Source organism: Enhydra lutris, unplaced genomic scaffold (assembly GCF_002288905.1).
Source record: "Enhydra lutris kenyoni isolate GAN:26980312 unplaced genomic scaffold, ASM228890v2 scaffoldscaffold27, whole genome shotgun sequence".
In the NCBI taxonomy this organism is placed as follows: domain Eukaryota; kingdom Metazoa; phylum Chordata; class Mammalia; order Carnivora; family Mustelidae; genus Enhydra; species Enhydra lutris.
In genome coordinates, this window is record NW_019154111.1 from 1736425 (window position 1) to 1748364 (window position 11940).

The following is an 11940-nucleotide window of genomic DNA, read 5'->3' on the forward strand; positions in this document are numbered from 1 at the left end:
GGGGTAGGAGAAGAATAAATGAAACAAGATGGGATTGGGAGGGAGACAAACCATAAGTGACTCTTAATCTCACAAAACAAACTGAGGGTTAATGGGGGGAGGGGAGTTGGGGGGGGTGGGAGTATGGACTTTGGGAAGGGTATGTGCTATGGTGAGTGCTGTGAGGTGTGTAAACCTGGTGATTCACAGACCTGTACCCCTGGGGATAAAAATATATTATATGTTTATAAAAAATAAAATTAAAAATAAAAAAAATAAAAAAAATGACAAATTACATCTTCATTATGTATATCAGGAATATTCAGACCACTCTCTACATGCCCTATGGGTGGATTGGGCTCTATTTTTTATACAATTTTCACCTAAGCTGTAATTTCTCACTTTCTTCATTGCTCTCACCAACTTGTGGCCATAGGTTTCATGCCTTTCTCATGAGCTGTGCACTGCTAGTGGGTGCAGTCAGCAAAAGCAGCAGCGTTTTTCCTTTTTTACTACCATCTGAGGCTGGAAGGAGACAAGGGTCCCAAACCATTCACTAATGAGGACACTTTATTTTTGCAGTAAGTTCCCTGAACACTGTACCTTAAAAGAGATTATTTGTCCCACTATTTCTGGAAAGTGTAGGGAAAAGCCAGTTGGGTTTTTAGTGGAGCATCTCACATTCTACTAGAGAAGACCTGGGCAGAAGTTGGGGTACAGACTGAAAGTACCAAACCCACCCTGGCATGTTTTAATGCCAAAAATTTTAAAAAAATTAAGTATGGGACAAATGATAAATTGTACAGGGTGTTTTAGCAAAAAACACAAACTAATATGCTCATAGAGCTCTTCTTTAGTTCTAGATGAATTCTCCAACACTATCTTCTAATTTAAAATATTTTATTTATTGGGTCCATTTCACAGTTTATTTCTTTTCTTTGCATCCTAAAAAACTTCAACAAGTAGATTTTTCCTTTGCAAGATCTCTAAATGGTTACTTTTCCTATTTATTTCTCATTATTCCATTTCTGCCTCTAAAAAAATTTGCCTGTTTTAAAGACTGTTCTGTTAGTTTAATATTAGATTGGCATTTGATTTCTCTTTTAGAAAGAATTTAATTTCCTCTTGCAAGAACATTTGACATGAGATCAAACTTAATAGATTTTAAAGTGTGCAGTACAGTATTGTTGACTATAGGTACAGTTGGAACAGTAGAACTTGAGCTAATTTATCTCGCCTAATTGAAACTTTATGCCCGATAATTAGTTTCTATATCCGTTTTACCATTTGGCTTTGGAGTTTCATCTTGAACCAAGGAATCTCTCCTCTCTTCCTGATCACCCCTTTCTGTCTAACCATTCTTCAGTGTTTAAGTCAACTTTTCCTCGTCCTCTGGTTTCCCAATCCGGAACTAGATTCCTACCTAGTGCTGATATTGTAGGTATTGTGGGTACTTTGGTTCCATGATTTGTGGCCCTTTCCAAAGTGTATATTTTGGGTAACCATTTGGCTTCTTGTTTTATGTAGTTTTCTTGCAAAATAATATCCCTCTTAATCCTCACCCCATTTCTGACCCTAACACATAGCTAAAATTTTAATGTTTTGTTTTGATTTTGTTGTTAGGTCCTATTAAAATATGACCTTAGCTAAAATGGCTATACCAAGTGAGACATATCAAAATGTTTTGGAACTATTTTATGCCATTGCTCTCTGGTATGATGCAATAGTGTTCTTTTTCTTCCCTTCCTTCCTGTGAGAGTTGGTTGCTCTTAGTGCTCCAGACATGTCTCCTCTTCCACTTCCTCCACTTCCTCAGCAGTTAATATTCTTAAATACCTTGAAAACTTCATCTTAGTTTATGTTCCTCTTCCACTTCCTCCACTTCCTCAGCAGTTAATATTCTTAAATACCTTGAAAACTTCATCTTAGTTTATGTTCCTCCAGGGACAACTTTAAGGTAAAGATTTGAATGGAAATGTTTTTCAGCTTTTTGGAAAATTTGGGGGAATGCAGGGGAGTATGTGTATTGGTATACTCAGAGGAAGGTAATAAATATAGGGTACATCATTAAGCCAGTTGTCAGAGTAGAAGGCAAGCTTAATCCAGAGGGGAATTTCTGGCAGATGGTTAAAGCACATGACTCAAGTACTGCACTCCAGAGACATAAGAGCTCAGGTATATCCATGTCAATTTCCATATCATTGGTTGGGGGTTTCTCAAAACCCTGATCCCTCAGGGTTTTTGGTGTTCCCATCCCCGCCCAGCCCTTCCAACTTGCCATGTTTGTGGGCAAAGTGGCCTTCCATATTTTTGAAAGAAGCCCATCAGCATATAGATACATATTATGATACTGTGATTTATAAGAAACATATATTTGTTCACTCAGATGACCAAAATATATTTCTAATATATATTTGGTCTTTGTCCATCCACATTTCTGGCTCACAGCTCCTCAAACACTTAGACTTTCTTGAGATGAGAGTGATAAAGGTATCTTTTTTAAAAAGATTTTTATTGATTTATTTTTTTATTTTTATTTTATTTTTTATTATTTTATTTTATTTTTTATAAACATATAATATATTTTTATCCCCAGGGGTACAGGTCTGTGAATCACCAGGTTTACACACTTCACAGCACTCACCATAGCACATACCCTCCCCAGTGTCCATAACCCCATCCCCCCTCCCAACCCCCCTCCCCCCATCAACCCTCAGTTTGTTTTGTGAGATTAAGAGTCACTTATGGTTTGTCTCCCTCCCAATCCCATCTTGTTTCATTTACTCTTCTCCTACCCCCTTAACCCCCCATGTTGCATCTCCTCTCCCTCATATCAGGGAGATCATATGATAGTTGTCTTTCTCCGATTGACTTACTTCACTAAGCATGATACCCACTAGTTCCATCCACGTCGTCGCAAATGGCAAGATTTCATTTCTTTTGATGGCTGCATAGTATTCCATTGTGTATATATACCACATCTTCTTTATCCATTCGTCTGTTGATGGACATCTAGGTTCTTTCCATAGTTTGGCTATTGTAGACATTGCTGCTATAAACATTCGGGTGCACATAAAGGTATCTTTTATTAGGTTGCTGAGGTGACCTTTGGAAAATAACTAAGGATGGGGATTGGTTGCTAGGAGAATTGAAACCAGGTGATTAGAAGGTTGGATCTTTTAGTCTCCCTCTTTCATCCCATCTTTAGGGAGGGGAGAGGGGCTGATGGTTCAAGCAATCAATGGCCAATGATTTAATGAACCGTCCAGATCCATCCATGTTGTTGCAAATGACAAAATTTCATTCTTTTTTTTTATACTTGAGCAATATTCCACTGTATATATCACTTCTTTATACATTCATCTGTTGATGGACACTGGGTTGCTTCCATAACTTGGCTATTATAATTTATGTTGCAATAAATATAAGAGTCCACATATCTTTTTGAATTAGTGTTTTCATATTATTTGGATAAATATCCAGTAGTGGAACTACTGGATCATATGGTAATTCTATTAAGTTTCTGAGGACCCTCCATACTGTTTTCCACAGTGGCTGCACCAGATCGCATTCCCATCAACAGTGCATGAGGGTTTCTTTTTCTCCACAATCTTGCCGACACTTGTTGTTTCTTGTGTTTTTTTTATTTATTTATTTATTTATTTTTTTATTTTAGCCACTCTGACAAGTGTGAGGTGATATCTAATTTGATTTGCATTTCTCTATGTTGAGTGATATTGAGTATCTTTTCATGTGTCTTTGGCCACCTGTATGTCTTCTTTGGAGAAATGTCTGTTGATGTCTTCTTTCCATTTTTTAATTGGATTATTATTTATGTTTTTTTTGTAAGTTCTTTATATATTTTGAATACTAACCCCTTATCAGATATGTCATTTGTAAATACCTTCTGCCATTTAGAAGGTTGCCTTTTTGTTTTGTCAGTAGTTTCCTTTGTTGTGCAGAGGTTTTTATTTTGATGTAGTCCCAATAGTTCATTTTTGTGCTTTTGCTTCCCTTGCCTCAGGAGATGTATCTAAAATATGTTGCTAAGCTGATGTCAGAGAAATTACTGCCTGTGCTCTCTTGTAGGATTATTGTGGTTTCAGGTCTCACATTTAGTTTTGAATCCATTCTGAGTTTATTTTTATGTATAGTGTAAGAGAGTAGTCCAGTATCATTCTTTTGCATGCAACCATCCAGTTTTCCCAACACCATTTATTGAAGAGAATGTCTTTTTTCTCATTGTGTATTCTTGCCTCCTTTGTCAAAGGTTAATTGACCACATAATTATGTTTGGCTGTTTTTCTGGACTCTCTTGTCTGTTCTATTGATTTGTGTATCTGTTTTTATGCCACTACCATACTGTTTTGATTATAGCTTTGTAGTATATCTTGAAATCTGGAATTGTGATATCTTTAGATTTGTTTTTCTTTTTCAAGATTGATTTGGCTATTCAAGGACTATTGTGATTCCATACAAATTTTAGGATTATTTTTGTATTTCTGTGAAAATGTCATTGGTATTTTGATATAGATTGCATTAAATCTGTAGATTGCTTTGTGTAGTATGGACATTTTAACAATATTGGTTCTCCCAATCCATGAGCATGGGATATCTTTCTCTTTGTTTGTGTCATCTTCAATTTCTTTCATCAGTGTTTTATAGTTTTCAGAGTAGAGGTCTTTTACCTCCTTTAAGTTTATTCCTAGATATTTTACTATTTTTGGTGTAGTTGTAAATGGGATTTTTTCCTTAATTTTTCTTTCTGCTACTTCATTATTAGCATATAGAAATACAGTAGGAGGGGTGCCTGGGTCACTCAGTGGGTTAAAGTCTCTGCCTTCAGCTCAGGTCATGATCTCAGGGTCCTGGGGCCGAGCCCCACATCGGGCTCTCTGCTCAGCAGGAAGCCTGCTTCCCACCCCCACCCCCGTCTGCCTCTCTGCCTTTTTGTGATCTTTCTCTCTGTCAAATAAATAAATAAAATCTTAAAAAAAATACAGTAGGTTTCTGTATATTGATTTTGTATCCTGCAGACTTATTGAATTAATGTATCAGTTCTAGTAGTTTTTTGGTGGAGTCTTTAGGGTTTTCTATATATGGTATTATGTCATCTGCACTTCATGAAAGTTTTATTTCTTTCTTCCCAATTTGAATGACTTTTTTTTTCTTTTTCTTGTCTGACTGCTGTATCTAGGACTTCCAGTACTATGTTGAATCTAAGTGATGAATAAAAATCTCTTAGTTTTTCAACATTGGGTGTGATGTTAGCTGTGGGTTTTTCATATTATGTTGAAATGTTTTTATTATATTGAGGTATGTTCCCTCTAAACATATTTTGTTGAGAGTTTCTATCATGAATGGATATTTTACTTTGTCAAATGCTTTTTCTTTTTTTTTAATTTTTTTTAAGATTTTTTTTTTTTAAATTTATTTGACAGATCACAAGTAGGCAGAGAGACAGGCAGAGAGAGAGAGAGAGAGGAGGAGGAGGCAGGCTCCCTGCTGAGCAGAGAGCCCGATGTGAGGCTTGATCCCAGTCCTGGGATCATGACCTGAGCCGAAGGCAGAGGCTTTAACCACTGAGCCACCCAGACGCCCCTCAAATGCTTTTTCTGCATCTATTGAAATGATCATAGAGTTTTTATCCCTTGTTGATGTGATGTATCACACTGGTTGATTTGCAAATATTGAACCACTCTTACATACTGGGAATAAATCCCACATGATCGTGGTGAATGATTTTTTTTTTTTTTTAATGTATCGTTGCTGGATTCAGTTTGCTAATATTTTGTTCAGGATTTTTGCATTTTTGTTTGTCAGAGATATTGGCCTGAAGTTCTCTCTTTCTCTTTTGTAATGTCTTTATCTGGTTTTGGTGTCAGGGTAATGCTGGCCTCATTGAATAAGTTTGGAAGTTTTCCTTCCTCTTATATTTTTTGGAATAGTTTGAGAGGAACCGTTATTAGCTCTTTTCAAATATTTGGTAGAATTCACTTGTGAAGCCTTCTGGTCCTGGACTTTTGTTTTTTGGGGATTCTTTGATTACTGATTCAATTTTGTTGCTGGTAATTGGTCTGTTAAAGTTTTCTATTTCTTCCTGATTCAGTTTTGGGAGGTTACGTTTCCAGGGATTTATCCATTTCTTCTAAGTTGTCCAGTTTGTTGGGATATAATTTTTCATAAAATTATTACAATCCTTTGTATTTCTGTGGTGTTGGTTGCTATTTCTCCTCTTTCATTTCTGATTTTATTTGAGTCTCCCCCCCTTTTTATTTGATGAGTATGGCTAAAGGTGCTCTTTTCAAAGAACGAGCTCCTGATTTCATTGACCTGTTCTACTGTTCTTTTTAGTTTCTATTTCATTTATATTGCTCTCATCTTTATTATTTCCTTTCTACTACGGGTTTGGGGTTTTGTTTGTTCTTCTTTCCCTATCTCCTTTAGGTGTAAGGTTAAGTTGTTTATTTGAGATTTTTCTTGTTTCTTGAGGTATGCCTGTATTGCTAAAAACTTCCCTCTTAGAACAGCTTTTGCTATATCCAAAAGATTTTGGACTGTTTGTTTTCATTTTCATTTGTCTCTATGTATTTTTTTTAATTTCCTCTTTGATTTCTTCATTGACCCATTCATTGTTTAGTAGCATGTTGTATAACCTTCATGTATTTGTGTTCTTTCTAGATTTTTTCTTGTGGTTGATCTCTAGTTTCATAGTGTTGTGGTAGATAAGGTGCAAAGAGGCATTTTGATTTTTTGAATTTGTTAAAACTTATTTTGTGGCTTAACATATGATCTGTTCTGGTGAATGTTCCATGTAGACTTGAAAAGAATGTGTATTCTGCTTTAGGATAGAATGTTCTGAATAAATCTGTTTAATCTATCTGGTCCAATGTATCATTCACAGACACTGTTTCCTTGTTGATTTTCTTTTTGGATGATCTATCCATTGATGTAATTGGAGTGTTAAAGTCTCCTACTATTATATTACTATTGATTACTTCCTTTATGTTATTATCTGCTTTATGTATTTGGGTATTCTCATGTTGGGTGCATAAATATTTGCAATTGTATCTTCTTGCTGGATTGTTCCATTTATGATTATGTAGTGTCCTTCTTTGTCTCTTGTCCCAGTCTTTCTTTGAAGGTTTATTTTTGTCTAAGTGTTGCTATCCCAGCTCTCTTTTAACTTCCATTTGCATGATAAATGCTTTTCCATCCATTCACTTCCAATGTGGATGTGTCTTTAGGTCTGAAATAAGTTTCTTGTAGGCAGCATATAGAAGAGTCATGCCTTTTTAGCCATTGCAGCTCCCTATATTTTTTGATTGAAGTGATTAGTCCATTTACATTAAAAGTGATTGATAGGTATGTACTCATTGCCATTTTGTTACTTGTTTTATGGTTGTTTTTGTAGTTCTCTGTTATTTTCTTCTCTTGCTGTCTTCACTCATGGTTTGCTAGCTTTCTTTATTGATATACTTGGATTCCTTTCTCTTTATTTTTTGCATATATATTACCAGCATTTGATTTGTGATTATCTTTAGATTTATATATAACATATTATGCACATAGCAGTCTATACTAAGCTGATGGTCACTTAAATTTGAACCCATTCTAAAATCACTAAAATTTCATTCCTCATTAACCCCTCCTTCACATTTTAGGTATATGGTGTCATGCTTTAGATCCTTTTATTTTGTGATTCCTGATTTTTATAGATATACTTAATTTTACCACATTTTTCTTTCTGTTTTTCTTACTCCTGCTTATGGTCTTTCCTTTCCCTTTAACATTTCTTGTAGGGCTGGTTTAGTGGTCATGAATTCCTTCAACTTTTGTTTGTCTGGGAAACGCTTATCTCTCATTTATTCTGAATGATAGCCTTGCTGGATAGAGTACTTTTGGCTGCATTTTTTCCTCTTACCGTTTTGAATATATCACGCCACTCTCTTCTGGTCTGCAAAGTGTCTGCTGAAAAATCAGCTGATAGCCTTATGGGGTTTCCCTTATATATAACTGCGTTTTTTTTGTTTTTTTTTTTTCCTCTTGGTGCTTTGAAACTTCTCTGTTTATCACTACTTTCTGCCATTTTAATTACTGTGTCTTGGTGTTGACCTCATTTGTTTGATTTTGCTGGGGGCTCTCTATGCATCTTGGATCTGGATTTCTGTTTCCTTCCCCAGATTCAGGAAGTTTTCAGCTATTGTTTCTTCAAATAAATTTCCTACTCCCTTTACTCTCTCTTTTCCTCCCAGGATCCCTATAACTTGGAAGTTGTTATTGATGGTGTTGTTGAGTTCCCTTAATCTATTTTCATTTTTATTATTCTTTTTCTGCTGTTCAGCTTGGTTGGTTTCCATTACTCTATCCTCCACTACTGATTGGTTCTTCTGCTTCCTTTAGCCTATTTTTTCCATCTGATGTATTTTTATTTATTTATTTATTTATTTTTTTAAAGATTTTATTTATTTATTGGACAGACAGAGATCACAAGTAGGCAGAGAGGCAGGCAGAGAGAGAGGGGGAGAAGTAGGCTCCCCGCTGAGTGGAGAGCCCGATGCGGGGCTCGATCCCAGGACCCTGAGATCATGACCTGAGCCGAAGGCAGAGGCTTTAAACCACTGAGCCACCCAGGCGCCCCATCTGATGTATTTTTAATTTCAGTTATTGTGTTCTTTGTTTCTGATTGGTTCTTTTTTATGTTTTCTATCTCTTTGTTAAGGGACTTACTGAGGTCCTCCACCCTTTTCTTGAGTCCAGTGAGTATGTTCATGACCATTACTTTATTTTACTTTTTAAAGGTTTATTTATTTATTGTGGGGGAGGAGGGAAGGAAGAAGGAGAGAGAGTCTTAAGCAGACTCTGAGCTCAGTGTGGAGCCTGATGTGGGGCTCAGTTTCATGACCCTGAGATCACGACCTGAGCAGAAACCAAGAGTCAGATGCTTAACCAACTGTGCCACCCAGCACCCCTGTGACCATTACTTTAAATTCTCTATCTGGCATATTACTTATCTCCATTTTGTTGAGCTCTCTTGTTGTGTTTTTGTTCTATTGTTTCATTTGGGACATGCTCCTCTGTCTCCTCATTTTCTCTAATACTCTGTGTGTGTTTCTATATGTTAATAAAGTCAGCTATCTTTCCTGCTCTTCAAAGTAGTGGCTTTATGAAGAAGAGGTCCTGTAGTGCCCTGTGGTGCAATGTCCCCTGTTTACCAGAACCTGGCACTTCAGGTTGTTTCCTGTGTATTGTATGCACCCTACTCTCATTTGTAGGGTGCACCTATAAATGTATGCACTCACTCTCATTGTGGCTGAGCCACTTTTGCCTATAGTCCAGTTGTCTGCAATGGATTTCTTTGCCTGTTTAGTCCTCCTATTGTTAGTGGGCCAGTCTGGAGCTGCTTGGGGCTTGAGTTGGGTGAGACCAGGTGTTTTCCAGAGCTGCAATAGCACCAAACTGCAGGTTGCTCTCACTGTTTTGTCTCCTGTTAAGCTTTTGTTGATTTCCAGGGCTTGACTAGATAAGTGACATCTCATCACATTTGCTATTTTCCATTGAGTAGAAGGAAGTCATTACTCCTGCTTGCTCTCAAGGGAAAAGAATTACACAAAAGGATGAATGTCAGGGGTAGGGATCATTGGGATTTTGGATTTTGGAAGGTGCTTACAGAGAGGCTCTATCCCAAGACTCAGAATTTAAGTACCTAGCAAAGAATATCTGGAATAAGTCTGATATTCTGCTGGGGTGGCCACTTAGAGTTTGGAAATGTGGCGACCTGAGGAAAATAATGTGGTTATGCTCAAACTCTGGTCATAGTATTTAGGAATTTAATAGACTAATGGAAGAGAGCATGCCAGAGTGGAACTATTATTCAAGGCCAGAGAGTCAAATAGCTGACTTTACTACTTGAGAAATCCCAAAAGACATACCCATTGGTAAAACAGTAAGGAATGCTAGTGGGAAGGTGGGGCACTGGAATTTTTAATAAGTTCATTGGTGACAGTCCTCTCTAGGTTGGGGTAGAGTAGAAATGCTTCTATAGATCTACATTTCTGTGTATCAGTGGGATTTATAAGATTCTGAACTAGCAGAGGCCTGGAATTGGCACTTCACTGTTGGAGGCAAGGGTGTCATAATTAAAGTAACTGGCAGCAAGGCCAAAATTATAATGGGAACTTTCACCAACAGGTATATTTGGTGATGGTTAATAGACCATGGTGTTTATAGGAGAAGGATGTGTGGAAAGACAGCAGGGGATTGTTTAACTTATATATACAAAAAGTTCAACTGAATAAGCAGAAGGCTGATGTTGGCAAACATAATGGCAAATCATTATCCTTCTCCTAGTTTCCAGACCAGAATTAGCTCTCAGAGCCTACTGATTCAAAGAGACACTGGGTCCCCTTGAGGAAGTGACCTGCAACACCACAACATGTGTTTATAGTATATATTACCTCAGTCTTTCTTCAAAGAAACTTCTGGTCATTCACCAGAATAATTACATCTGGAGAATGAGGAACTACCACTCTTTTGAGGATGTTGGATGCTGATTCTAAGCTGAGAGTAATGCCAAAATGCTATCATGCCTCCATGGTATAATGAGACCTATGGAAGCCAGGAGATAAGTGGTGTCCTGGTCAAAGTTCATTTTACAGTGAGTACATTTTTTCTTATGCTGTGGTCACTTTTCTGGTCCCTAAATGTATAATTTGATGAATATAATAAACTATTGCAGAACCTTTACATAGGTTCCCAGACCTGTGAAGTAAGCACTGTTGTGATTGGAACAGTTAAGCGGGATCTGGTGAAATTTCATCCCCAAGCTAAGAAAGTAAGTCACAGTTCATTCTAGTGGGATGGTAGAGGAAAGTGCCACCCTAAAAAAATTAAAAGATGGTGGGTGGTGATCAGAATTATACCTCTATTACTTCAGCAGTCTGGCTCATGCAAAGTCAAATGTATGAAAATGGGCCATGGTTGGCTACTGTAAACAAGCAAATGAACAGATACACAAAAAAGTCTCTTGACCTCTTCCATGTCAGATGTGATATCTTCACAAGAAATATAAGTATAGTCTCTGGCACTTTCTATGTGGCTACTCATATGATTAATGCTCCTTTTTTTCTCATCAAATAAAAAGATCAAGAGCAGTTTATATTTGCCTGGATGGACAGTCATACATATTCATGGTTTTACCATAGTACTATATTAATTTTCCTAATTTTCCTAATGCCTGTTATAATATGGGTACCTTGATCATCCTGACATTGAACAGACTACAGGTCCACATCTTGATGATATTGTATTAATTGGATCTGCTGAGCAAGAAGTAGCAGGTGCTGTTGATATTGTAGTAAGACACCTATATAATGCACATATTTAGGTGACTACCCCACCAGTGAAGTTTTAAGGGGTTCAGTGGTCTGGGGCATGCTAGAATTTTTTTTCCGGAGAGGGAGAGAGAGAATCCCAAGCAGGCCCAGTGCAGGACTTGATCTCACAACCCTGAGATCATGACCTGAGCTGAAATCAAGAGTTGAATGCTTAACTGACTGAGCCACCCAGGTGCCCCTAGAATATTTTTTCCAGAAAGTTTTTTTCCAGAAAGCACCTTGAATAAACTACCACTATAAAAGAAACATAATACTTGGAATACCTTGGATTTTGGAGGCAGTATTTACTATACTTGTGAATGACACATTCAGTCACATTATTGGGGACTCAAAAAGATACTAGTTTTGAGTGGTATCAGAGCAAAAAAGGGTTTCTGTAGCAGGGTCAAACTTTGGCATGAGAAAACAGTTTATTTACTGTGACTGAATTGTGTCCCTTCCAAGATTCATATGTTGATGCCGTAACCCTCCTCACCCTTCTGCTCATGACTGTACTGGAGATAGAGCCTTTAAGGAGGTGATTCAGGTTAAATGAAGTCATAAATGTGGAGTCCTGTTAAGATAG